Genomic DNA, 11,551 nt, shown 5'->3' on the forward strand with positions numbered 1-11,551 from the left:
TACATTATAGTATCTGCCATGCCGCAGTGACGTAGAGCACTTGGCAAATGTTATGTGACATTGTAAGATTTTAAAAGCATGTAATAATCTAAACAAGATGCCCAAATCTTGGCTAAAATATAGTCGAAGTAATTGGGTAATGATTAATAATATGCAATCTCTGCTCTGATATGTGATCTAGAGTTCTGCCACTGACCCAAATGAGAAAGCGGATTTAAGCCGTTAATTAGTCATGTGGGGAAGTGAGAAGAAATTAACAGATTTTACATTCACATGCACTAGCAGGAGGGAGGAAGAAATATCATACAGTCAATTTGACAGAAGCTTCCCGCAAAAGGGGCATGAATTTTGAGTATATTGACTAAGGAACAACTTCTGTGGTAATTCCTATGGTAATGTATTCCGCTGATTAATTGTCCTCGCTGTTAGAAAGCCACACGTTATTTCCACTTTGCATTTGTCTGTCTTTCAGCTCTTCACTGCTGCTTTGCATCTTATCTTCCTATGTTATATTAAACAGCCCATTCGTATCAAGCTAAAGCAACCACATGAAAGTGTTTATAAACCGTAATCAAGTTACCTTTTGATCTCTATTTTGATAGGGTATGACTCACTAAAGATCTTTAATTATTTTTAGTATTTTTGCAGCGTATTTTCCTAGTTTTTAACTCCCCTTTCCACAGATATTAATTTAAACGAAGGAATAGTAAAATAGGTCATGTATTCATGAACTCGCCTGTCTCCAAAGATAACCATTAACCTCTCTAATCAGCTTGGCTAGAAGTTCAAGGCAATTTAGAACAAAGATTGTTGGGCAGGACTGTAGGAATGTATCTGACTTATTTATATATTCTTCAAACTGTAATTTAATGTCTTGGCCATAGATCTTGCCCTTTTTGTTTGTCAGGCACTTGATCTCCTTGCACTTTTGAGGGGAAAAAGTCATTAAATACTTCAAATGCAATTGTGCAAGGAGCCTTGACGTTACATTTACCACAAAGCACGGTCCCAAACCTGTCCTTTATTTTCAGTTATGTGCCCAATAATTTCTTGTTCCTCTTGATGCCCCTTGCTAGTTGCACCTCACTTAATCCCCTTGGCTATGCAGATTTTGGGCCTCATGCCTGATCTATACTTTTGAAATCATCTTCAGCAATCTGATTTCGTTTCCTTTTCTAGTACAGTCCTGTTTTATATGAGAGAGTAACAAAATTAATTTGTTATTCCTCTGCCTTTCTTCCCCCCCACAGTTGCGTAGCTTACACTTTAAATACTTCATCTCTGAAGAGTTGCCAGATTTTTTCAGCTTTTCTTTTTTATTTCAAATCATTATCCCAGGAGAGTCCACCTACAAAACCTCTGATTTATGAAGTCTGCTTTTTTGAAGCTTGCTATTTTTATTCTGTACTGCACCAACTTTCCAAGCCCTAGCTTCCTTGCAGCTGTATTTTCTCCAAACATGTCAAAAGTTTCAGAGATTTGTTATTGTTAAATTACTTACAGATGCTGTAAAGGAGCAATCGCAGTCGTACATGTGATCAACACGCAGGGAACAACGTCTGCCTAAAGGTGGTAGCTTCTTTGTCAAAGTATTTTGTGTTATTTGTTATTTCATTCCATGAGGAAATGAGCAGAAGAAACCTGACCTCAAATGCAAAACTGCATGTCATTGCAGCATAGCTGTGACATGAAAAATACGCATGCTGTCCCATGGCTAAAACCATATGAACGGAGCTAAATGGGAATCTTATGCCAAAAGAAACACAAAATTCACTTAAAGTAAAACAAACAAAAAAAATCGTATTAAAAAAACTAACAAGTAGTGCGTCCCATCTAATGACTTTTCTGGGGATAGGAAGCAATGGAGATGAGGAAAGAGGGCTGGAGAAGAGTGATGAAGGGAGAAAGGGATTGAAAAATGGTTGAAGTAGTGAGTGAGGGAAGGAGGAAGAAATAAATGAATGGATGAAGAGATGGAGAAGTGGGTGAAGAGGAGGAGTGGAGGAGAAATGGAGGATGGTTGGAGGGCTGTGGAACCCTTTCAGCAGGACCACTAATCTAACTACTGCTCCTTCTCTTTCCCCAGCACCGTCCTGCTCATCCAAACACCCACAGAGGCTGTGTCCCACCATCCCAAACCCTGTCCCCAACCCCAATATCATCCCCAAACAATTCCTCACCAATGCCACCTGCTAAGCCCTGGGTGTGGGCCATGGCTGCACCTTTGACCACCTCCAGCATGATTTCTCAGGCTTCTGCCTCTACATTTTGACTGAACACTGCTTCAGAAACAAGAGCCCCAGATTCTTCTGTGTCCTCATCCAGGGCAGCCCTGGCAGTGTCATTGGTGCCAAAGTCCATGTCTTCCACACGGTGAAGGAGCTGGAGCCTGGGCGAGTGCTGGTGAGTAGCCCTTGGGATGAATAAGGGAAGAGGGGCAGTGCTGAGTAAAGATATCAAATGGTCTTCAGAAGGGTGGTAGGTGGAACATGGAGCCCATGGAGTGCCCCAAGAACTCAGGAACACAGGGAGAGAACCCAACATTCCAAGGGGGACACAGCATTCTGCGTGGGATCCTGGCACCCAAAAAGGGACTGAGGGCTTGTTTGTTTGTTTGTTAATATTTTGTAAAAAAAGGCAGACGCAAGAAACTATGCTTGAATACGGGAAGCTTGTGGCTTGGTGTGCCGAAACCTTCCTCCAAAGAGATGCTCTTCAATTATTTCTTGTCTCCTTTCTGCCAGAAGCTGACACGAGCCTTCCTCTGACCAGCGGCCCTGCGGAAAGTCTGGAGAGCCAGACAGAGGTTGAGAAGGCAGCAGAGAGAGGTACAGACACTGAACAGGCATCTGAGTTTGAGGCGCTGCCTTTCTACTCACACGTTCTGATTGCTCTCTCCTGGACTGTTCTCTGCAGGTGACATCCCATCTTCCTCCCATGGCCCGGCTGCACAAAAGCGCAAGCGATGTGAGGAGAAGGCCAAAGCAAGCGAGTTGCCTCTCAAGAAGAGAATCAAGGGTGAGCACCAGGAGCTTGTTGCAGTGCCTCAGCACGGTCATGCTGCCACTCAGCATTGTTGTGTGTCAGAGTTTTCCTTGCCCTGGACTATTGCTGAGTGCAGCTCGTGGGTTTCTTTGTTCCTTTCGATGCGCTGTTGGTAGAGATGGCTGTGTGCAAAACATTGCTGAGAATCCTGGACATGGCAATGTAATTCCGCTGGCCAAATGTATTTAGCTTTGTTGTGGGTTGCGTTGTGGGAATGATAGGAGAACGGGGATTTCTCTTGAGGCACAGCAAGACCTTATCAGCAACCTCTTCCTTTTACTTCAGCTGGACGCAAGGTGCTCCTCAGGTCTGCTGATTGGAAATCCACCTTCCCCAGGAAGCAGACTCTGAAGCGGAAGGCAGCTGACATGGAACCATCTGCTGCTGAGGACACCGATGAGCCCCCAGCCCGAAAACTGCCTATGGTAAGAGCAGCAGCAACAGCAGCAGTGCATACGGAAGGTTTACACTGCACTTGAAGTCAAGGTAGACATTTCAAGTGTTCTGCAGGTCTGCTGTTTCCTTTGAAGGCAGATGTCTCACAGGGTACTTGTGGAAGACCTCTATTTTGGGTAGATGTAGAGCAAGGATTATGTAAGACTCTGTGATTCTACAATTCTCAGATTGCTCTGTGGTGTGAAGGATTTTGTCCACGAATGCTGCGCTGTTAAAAGCACCCAAGGTCATTGTAACCTTCAAGAGAACGCTTTCTTCAGGAGCCCCGTGCTTCTGTATTTGGGTTCAGGCTCAGCAGTGCCCAGGGGAGGGAGGAGCAGTCCTCAAAGATCATCCAGTGTTCCAGCTGTCCTGCTGTGGCCAGGGCTGCCAGCCACGAGATCTGACAGCCTGAAACCCATCCAGCCTGGCCTTGAATGCCAGGGGCTCTCATTCTCTCCTTGTGGTTTTCTACGTGGTACAGAATTATGACTGGAATATTTGTAACTGGAGGACAGTATGAAATATGATCTTCAGCCTTCTCACCCTTGGAAGAGGACAATGTTGATGACCCAGAGCTATGCCATTACTTCCTACCTCCTGACAAGGCCCTTGCCCAAAGTGCTGGGACACAGATTTCTGGACACAACAGGAGAAATTGCTGGCTGTGAGCACAGATGGCCCCTCTAAGGATGGCTGGACTTCCCAATAGGGAACAACTGGGGATTCTGCTCTCACTGTGCCAGAGTTTGTCCTGGGCACCTTCACAATTACTTCCTAAAGTAAAGAAGAACTCCTTTTACCTGCTTGAAAGACATCGGTCTCAACAGGTGCTCCGTGTCTCCGGTACTGCAGAATTCACAGGTCAGTGATGGTTGAGTTTTACTCTGTTGCACATGGGGGCCATACTCTAAAGCCAGTGGCTGGAAGAAGGGATAAAAACAAATGTGCTTTTCCTTCGATGGTTTCATGAAGAAACACATCAGTCTTGTAGGGAAAAGCTATTTCAGGGGGAATTAGTGATAGTAAGTGCTGCTCATGCCAGCCCTGGCTCAGGAGAGTCCGTAAGGCACAACCTTTTCCTCAGCATTTTTGTTAGCACAAATATTAAAAGTGCTGAGGGCATGAGATGACACACGAAATCCTTGACTCAAAACAGGGATGTGGACAGCCCTCATACTGAATGCCTTCTGCTCAGGAAGTTGGATTTATACTCAACATTGTTTGTATTTAATTAATTACACTAAAACCATTTCAGCACGCAGTCATCGATTCATCTTTTGTAATAAAGAAATAGGCTGTGTGAGCTTATAAATACAGATCTGGAAGAAGGCAGCTCTACTGCAAGGGCATTGAAATGATGCCTGAGTAAAGCAGATATAGACCAGAAAGATAGTAATTATTTCTTAGAGCTGAGTCCACGAGTTTCTGATTATTTGTTTACCATTTGGGGGCAATTATAAGATCAATGAAGAAAGATAACTGTTAATTTATGTTTTTTCATAAGTCTGAAGAGAAAAGATGAATAGAAATGTAGGTAGTAAAAAAAAAATGTACACTGATCAAAACCTGTAGAAAAATACCATTTATTTTAAGCACTTTATAAAGGCTAAAGCCAGAAAGGGTGCTAGATTACTGAAATCATATAGCTTGTATGTGAGCAAAATGCTGTATTACGTCTTCTGGGTCACTGCAGATGTGGCCTGTAATGTTTAAGTGAAAGCACCTGAAAGTTTTATTTCACTCTGCTCCAACAGCATACAGAAACTAGGCATTCATCTGCCTGAGCACACCGAAGACTTAATTTCAGAGCACACCTATGCACCAAAATAGTGTCAGCATCCGTACAAAGCATAATGATGGCTCCTGCTGCTTTCTTTAACATAACCATGTGTCAGCAGTGACCAGTACCGATCATATTGCTTCCTTTCATGCCACAGACCAACATTTAAAGCTTTTAAGCAGGATGCAGAAGATTCGGTTCAGTTCTCTCATATCATAGAGGAGCGTACAAAGGATCAAGGGGAAGATACTGAACTGTTTCCCTTATTGGAGGTACGTTTTGGGACCAAAAATAATCCCGAACTGAGGCAGAAAGGAGAGCAGGAGTTGCAACACGCCACTGCAATGCTAGTGGTTGCCTAGGGTTTTCTAGGGTTTTTGCCTCTACCATGAAGATTTTTTTCTTGAATTAACACAGAAATCAGCCTCAGATTAAAAAGAAAAAAGAAAAGGAAAAAAAGAACCCTTAAATGTAATATTTAGTTATCGTACTATTCATAAAAACTATAATTTATATTCTTAATAGCGTCAGAACGTTGGAGATAATTGGAATAAAGTATCACCAAGGGGAAAACAGTATGTCGTGTTAGTCATCCAAACAGGTGGAGAAAATACCATCTAGTTTTGCTTTAATTGCTGATTATGTAAAACTATCAGTCTTTCTAGCCCAGCAGTTTCAGTTCTATTTAAATATAAAATCTGAAAATAAGTAAGAAAGAATTAGAGATCATAACGTCCTGTGGTTTAACCCTTCATCCTGCATGATTGCTTTGAAAGTATTTTCTCCACTTGTATCATGAACAGTGCTTTTGAATTGTATGATTAAATTGAAATCAGTTCCTCATGTTGGCTCAAACTGCTCTTAGAAATAATGATTTTTTTTATGAGCAACTTGGTGGAAAGAGAAGTTCACCTAAATAAATAAAATAAATCTCTGCTAATGTCAACTCCTTCACCACAGGCAATCAGAGTAACAGCTGTTTCGACAACCAACATCTCCTCTGGCTCTAACAAGCAATTTTCATTTTATGCTTCTCAAAGACAGCAGCATTAGATACAGATAAATGCTGTACTTCCTTAGCCAATTGAATCAAATGTGGCTGTATGCAAAAGTACAAATCTAAACGCAAGCCCAAACAATGAATTCAGAGCCACAGTGTATTTAGGTCCTGAATATTTAGTAGCAAAATGATATTTTATTGGTCACCTGCAATTATATAGCAATGACCTTGGGATTTCTGAATTTCACAGCTCTCCATCTGCCCTTTCAGTTCTGTTTTCTGGAGGCTGTTCCAGAAACACAAAATCAGGACTGTAATTTAAGCTGTTACATAGAAGCTGTGGGATTAGAACCAGACCTACTTTACAAAAGGCTGGTTCATTTTACAGAATTGTATTCACAATAATCCAGAAGCAAACTGTGGATGTGGATTTTCTTACAGATAATTTCTCATTTCAGTGGCTCCTTCTTTAACGTGGGCCCAAATCCCTCCATGGGTGAATAGTCTTGACTCTTTATGTTTGCGTAGGGTTAAATGGAAGTGACGCAGATGGCATTTTCAAATGTTTATAGCAACATGTTTTGTTTTTTCCCTTTTGCTTAGAAGAAATATGCATAATCATAAATTTAGTGGTAGATGGATATTGACTTCAGCTGAATCTTAGTGCATATAGAAGCTACTGACATTTAGACAGTTGATGGGAGTTGAACAGGGTTTTTCACAGTGGCCTTCAAAAGCAGTGCCTTCCTTATGCTTGCTTTACATGGACCCAGATATTCCCTCCATGATCTCTACCTTGCTAGGACTGGCCATCCTGGTACCACGCGAGTATTTCTCTCCAACTTTGAAATTGGCTTTGACAGTTCTCTAACACAGAGTCCTCATAGTTGAATTACTGAAGCCTTTGTTTTGCCTTCTCCATGGTTTATATACTCCATGTTTTTAGAGTTCACTCTCTCAAAGCATGGCTTAACTGGTACCATCTCATGTTAGAACATCACTTGTGAATCTTCTATGAATCTCACATCTTCCAATATTGTTTATTCAGCTCTTTGCATTTGAGAAATTTGTCTTCAGCTAAAACCTGAAGGATTGCATCACTGCTGGGAAGTGGACTCCTTTAGCATCAGGAAGAGGCAAGGGCAGGGACCAGAAAGCTCTGGAAACAATGCCTTGGGAAAATAAGAGGTGCAAGAAGAATCCTGTTCATTGGGAGGATAGATTAACTGACTGAGTACTGATGTTTTTGTCTAAGTAGCTTCTTCCCCTTTGTTGTCCTGGACCAATCTTACTCTCTGCTGACCTTCTCCTGTGGCACTACAGCCAGATTTTGTACGATTACTTTAGCTTAAAATAAGCATGGCAGAACTGGTATCTGCCAGTTTCTGTTCTGAGGCACCTATTGAACATATATGCTGGAGGAAAAAAAAAAAAAATCTCTGTTATCCTGTAATAAACTCCTCCAAGAGTAAACATCAAGTTCAGATCATTTCTCCAACAGAGGAAGGTCTCTTCCCTTCCTCCAGAAGCCAATGCCTGTAATCCCAGCTCAGCTGCAGCTGTGCTGATAAGAGGTGTGGAGGGAGAAATGAGAATTCAGAAGGTAGTGCTGCAGAGGTCTTTCTGTGGTTAGCCTGGACTGTTAGGCCCGGTGCCCTAAGCTCTTTGGATTTTGGAAGGTAAGTCCTATTAAATCTCTGCAGCTGTGCAACAGGGAACATGTTGTCTTATGAAAAGATAACGTTCTCTTACAATACTGATCGAGCCACAAGTGTCTGAAATAAATAAAAGCACTGAGTACAGCTTGTGGTTTGGGAAGATGTAGGTGGGGTACTCTCTGCTTATGCCACCTGTATACTCTTGCACTTTACCTATGGAGTTCTTTAGCTTATCTCTCTCCAAGTTTAGGGAAGTGTTACATGAAGAATGTATCTTCCAAAGATAACAGTCACTTGTAAAACATGAATGTCTTATTCTCAATCACAGTATCTGCAAAGCACGCTGATGGGGGCTTTAAAAGCAACGTAAAGTAATTACAATTTAGCCAATTAAGCTCATTTGCATAATGAAATGATTGGGATTGTAGGATTGACACGCATAATGAATTTACATTTTAAATGCTGTGTTCTGAAGTTTTGCCTGTATATTAACTGTTCATTTTGCTGTAATACAGAACCTAAGGGCTGTCCATCAAATAGCTGAGAAAGCAGAAGGTTCCCTTTCTTCCTATACACGAGCCATACATTCTCTGCGACTGGATGGCCCCTTTGCTTTCAGCATTTCACTGGGGAAGTGAAGCAGTTGACAACAGGTGACAGTATTTTAATCTAAAGATTTCCTTTGCTTAATGAGCAGCTCTTAGGGTTATGAAATCACCATTGACATAGTTATTGTCTCGTCAGTCCTTAATTTAGTATGCAATACAACATCTCTTAATTAAAGCAAGCAGAATTCCCATATTAGAAAAGAGTAAAAATAACTCTTAGGTAGGTCTGTACTACTTAGTACTTGGAGCAGTGTAGTAGCAGGTAGAGTTTATATGCCTTTACCTCCTCCCCATAGATTAAAACATAGCAGTATCCACCTTTTATCCACCAATTGCTTCCACCTGTACTGGTGAATCTGCTTGACATTTATCAGCTGTAATGTATGTATGCCACACTCAGAGTTTGAGATAAAATATTTGTTAACCTCCAAGGGCGAAGCTGCAGCCTGTGGATAAGCACACTTTATTCTCCAAGCTGAAAATAAATTCTACTTTATTTCCGCAGTAGCGATGATTTACAGGTTGGTATTTTTTTTAATTGTGATATTTACAAAGGTTATACACAGATATGATTCGTTTGCTTGTATGAGGTTCCTTCTATACAGCATCAAATGTGAACTGTAGAAAATACCACTACAAAGTGGTAATTTTTTTCAAGAAATGTTTATCTGAAAGAGCTTCCAAGTTAGGATTATTTTATTCTAGCCCCTGTGTATGTAATTAGATTTCTGGTGCTCACATGAGGTGACACTTCTCAGTAAAATAATAATTGTGCTTATTTGGATTTAGTTCATGAATATTTTCTGATAGTTTGTGGCACAGTGTGTTTGGGTCTTTTTTCTCCATTTATCTGACAAATAGCAGAGTTTCAAGGCTCTGAAATCTTAGACCAACACTGTATACCTGTCAAGACAAAGTCAAACTGCTAGCCTGTATAAGTAGGCAGAAAATGTTAAATAGTACCTTTTGTTTTGGAATGCTTTCAGTTTAAGATGAGGTAAAGGAAACATCATAACCCATACTGTGGGTTTCTCTGATGCTCTTGGAATTTAATTACAGAATTAAGTATTAATGTCAGCACATGATGACCATCCTACTGAAGCTGAATGTCTTCTTTAGCAGTACTATGTTATTCTAATATGTTATTTCCTCACTCTAAAAGGAATTAACGTGTAAAGACTATTGTTTTCTTGAAAACAGAACTCTAGAACACCAGTATTTATAACTTTCTATGCTTTAGACGTAAGAACAGTTCTTACTGTGCACAAAAATGTGGAGATGTTTTGCAGTAAGCCAAGGCTGAACCATTTTTTAAAAGCCAATAATGTCCTATTTAATTTCCTGATAATGAGCTTCCTTCTGATTCTTTCACTCAGTATTTCAAAGCATTCTTGCTTTTGTCTAACTGTAGCTCCTTGGTTTGAATATAATTACACTGAGGAAACGGGTGCCTCTCTTACGGTTCTCTCCTAAAGACCAGAAAGTTCTGTTGCTTTATGTGTTCTTATTGAGAATGTAGATGAAGTTTAGAAGAGGGAAGATCTCAGTGGATTTTCCATAGAGTTAGCAACAGAATTAACTCTAATGAGTGTACTTGCTAAAGGTCTTTGAAAGAAAGGAAAGCATTAGCTGGCAGCGACAATTCCTGCTGGGGAAGAGCTTCAGAAAACGTGTGGGTGATACGTCTTGCATTTTGTGATATATGTATATATTTTTTTTCCCTGTTTACTTTGAGCTAGAGAATCTTGAAGCTCTTGTAGCAGAGCAGGCTGTTTCTGAAGAAAGAGCTCTCTTGTTTTGTTGTGTTATTATGTGAAAGTATCCTGTTCCCAAAGCACGTAAATTCCAATCTCAAATGGAGGTGACTAGATGAGAAGGCTGAAGAGGAAGCTGTGCTAAAGAGCTTCTCTGGAAGTTTTCTCTAGAACCTATCTCATCCTGCAGTAAAGCTGTAGAGCTTTTATTTTACTTTTTCCCGAGCATATTTATTGAAAGTGTATTTGTTGTTCTTCATGCTCAGATTCTTCCTCTAATTTTCACACCTTGGAAGCCCATTTTGCACAGCTGAGACATTAGCCATAGGCTGTCTAAGTGTCAAGCTTTGAAAGGTTGTTTGTGGCTTTATTTGAAATGCTTCAAAAGTAGTTTTCACCTTATAAAATAAATCTTCTGTAGCTCCCTAACCCATTTTTATTCAGGCACTGCCTCATACTAGCATTGGCACAGTGGATGCCAACAGGTTTTTGGGGGGCTTCCATAAGCAAGAACCTTTTGGTTTACCCCCTATATTTTGTCATCTTTTTAGGTTAGAAACAAGATGACTGACAGCTTGTAATATCTATTTTGCAGACAACTTTGCCATAGCAACAATGCAGGCTTTGCTCTTGCCTATGGTGTAGATTTTTCCCAGTCACTAAATACGCCTTTTCATGCAGGTGTTCATGCATGGGTACGCTTCCTTAGTCTGAGATGCTTTCTTCCCAACAACCCAGCTGTGGCTGGTGCCATGTTACCAGCATGGCCTGAGCCATCCTCACAAACTCTTAGAAACACCGAGATCTTTTTAAAACAAAATGAATATTCAGAATCTCTTTCAGGACAGATAAAATTGAAGTCCTCCCCTTGAGTTCATCTCAGCGTAGTGACTCTAACTGAAATATATCTTACTGGTGACCATTAGCCTTCACAAGGTTGGAAAAGATTTTAAGAACCGCATGTGTGTGTATGTGGTTGGGTTAAGGTGATACCTACTGGATCTACTGGAAGCTGCCAAGCCAAGGGGCAGAGGGGAACTTTCAAAGCACTTAAATAAGGAGAGAATCTGAAAAAAACTTACTTCCATATAGCATGTAATTCTGAACGTCTCTCTTTGTTCTCTCAGATTAGTTCTTTCAGCTATGGCCGCAATGTGTAAAAATAGTGACGTGCTGTTATTGGAAATAAATTACATTGTGCGTTTTTCTGCATTTCAGAGAGGGGCCGGATGGGTAGAAAGGGCTGTGTTTACATGTTTCACTTCCCC

General features: G+C 40.9%; 1 long non-coding RNA gene across 1 annotated transcript in view; it reads left to right on the forward strand.

The window, feature by feature from the left end:
• The window catches only part of LOC125691726 (uncharacterized), a 42,016-nt gene extending 33,448 nt beyond the window's left edge, over nt 1-8,568 (forward strand). The window contains exons 4-8 of the long non-coding RNA XR_007376227.1: nt 1,504-1,569; nt 2,087-2,403; nt 2,745-2,828; nt 2,917-3,018; nt 3,331-8,568. This is a non-coding gene — a long non-coding RNA (uncharacterized LOC125691726). The remainder of the gene's footprint in view (nt 1-1,503; nt 1,570-2,086; nt 2,404-2,744; nt 2,829-2,916; nt 3,019-3,330) is intronic.
• The last annotated feature ends 2,983 nt before the right edge of the window (nt 8,569-11,551 follow it).

Source organism: Lagopus muta, chromosome 4 (assembly GCF_023343835.1).
Source record: "Lagopus muta isolate bLagMut1 chromosome 4, bLagMut1 primary, whole genome shotgun sequence".
In the NCBI taxonomy this organism is placed as follows: domain Eukaryota; kingdom Metazoa; phylum Chordata; class Aves; order Galliformes; family Phasianidae; genus Lagopus; species Lagopus muta.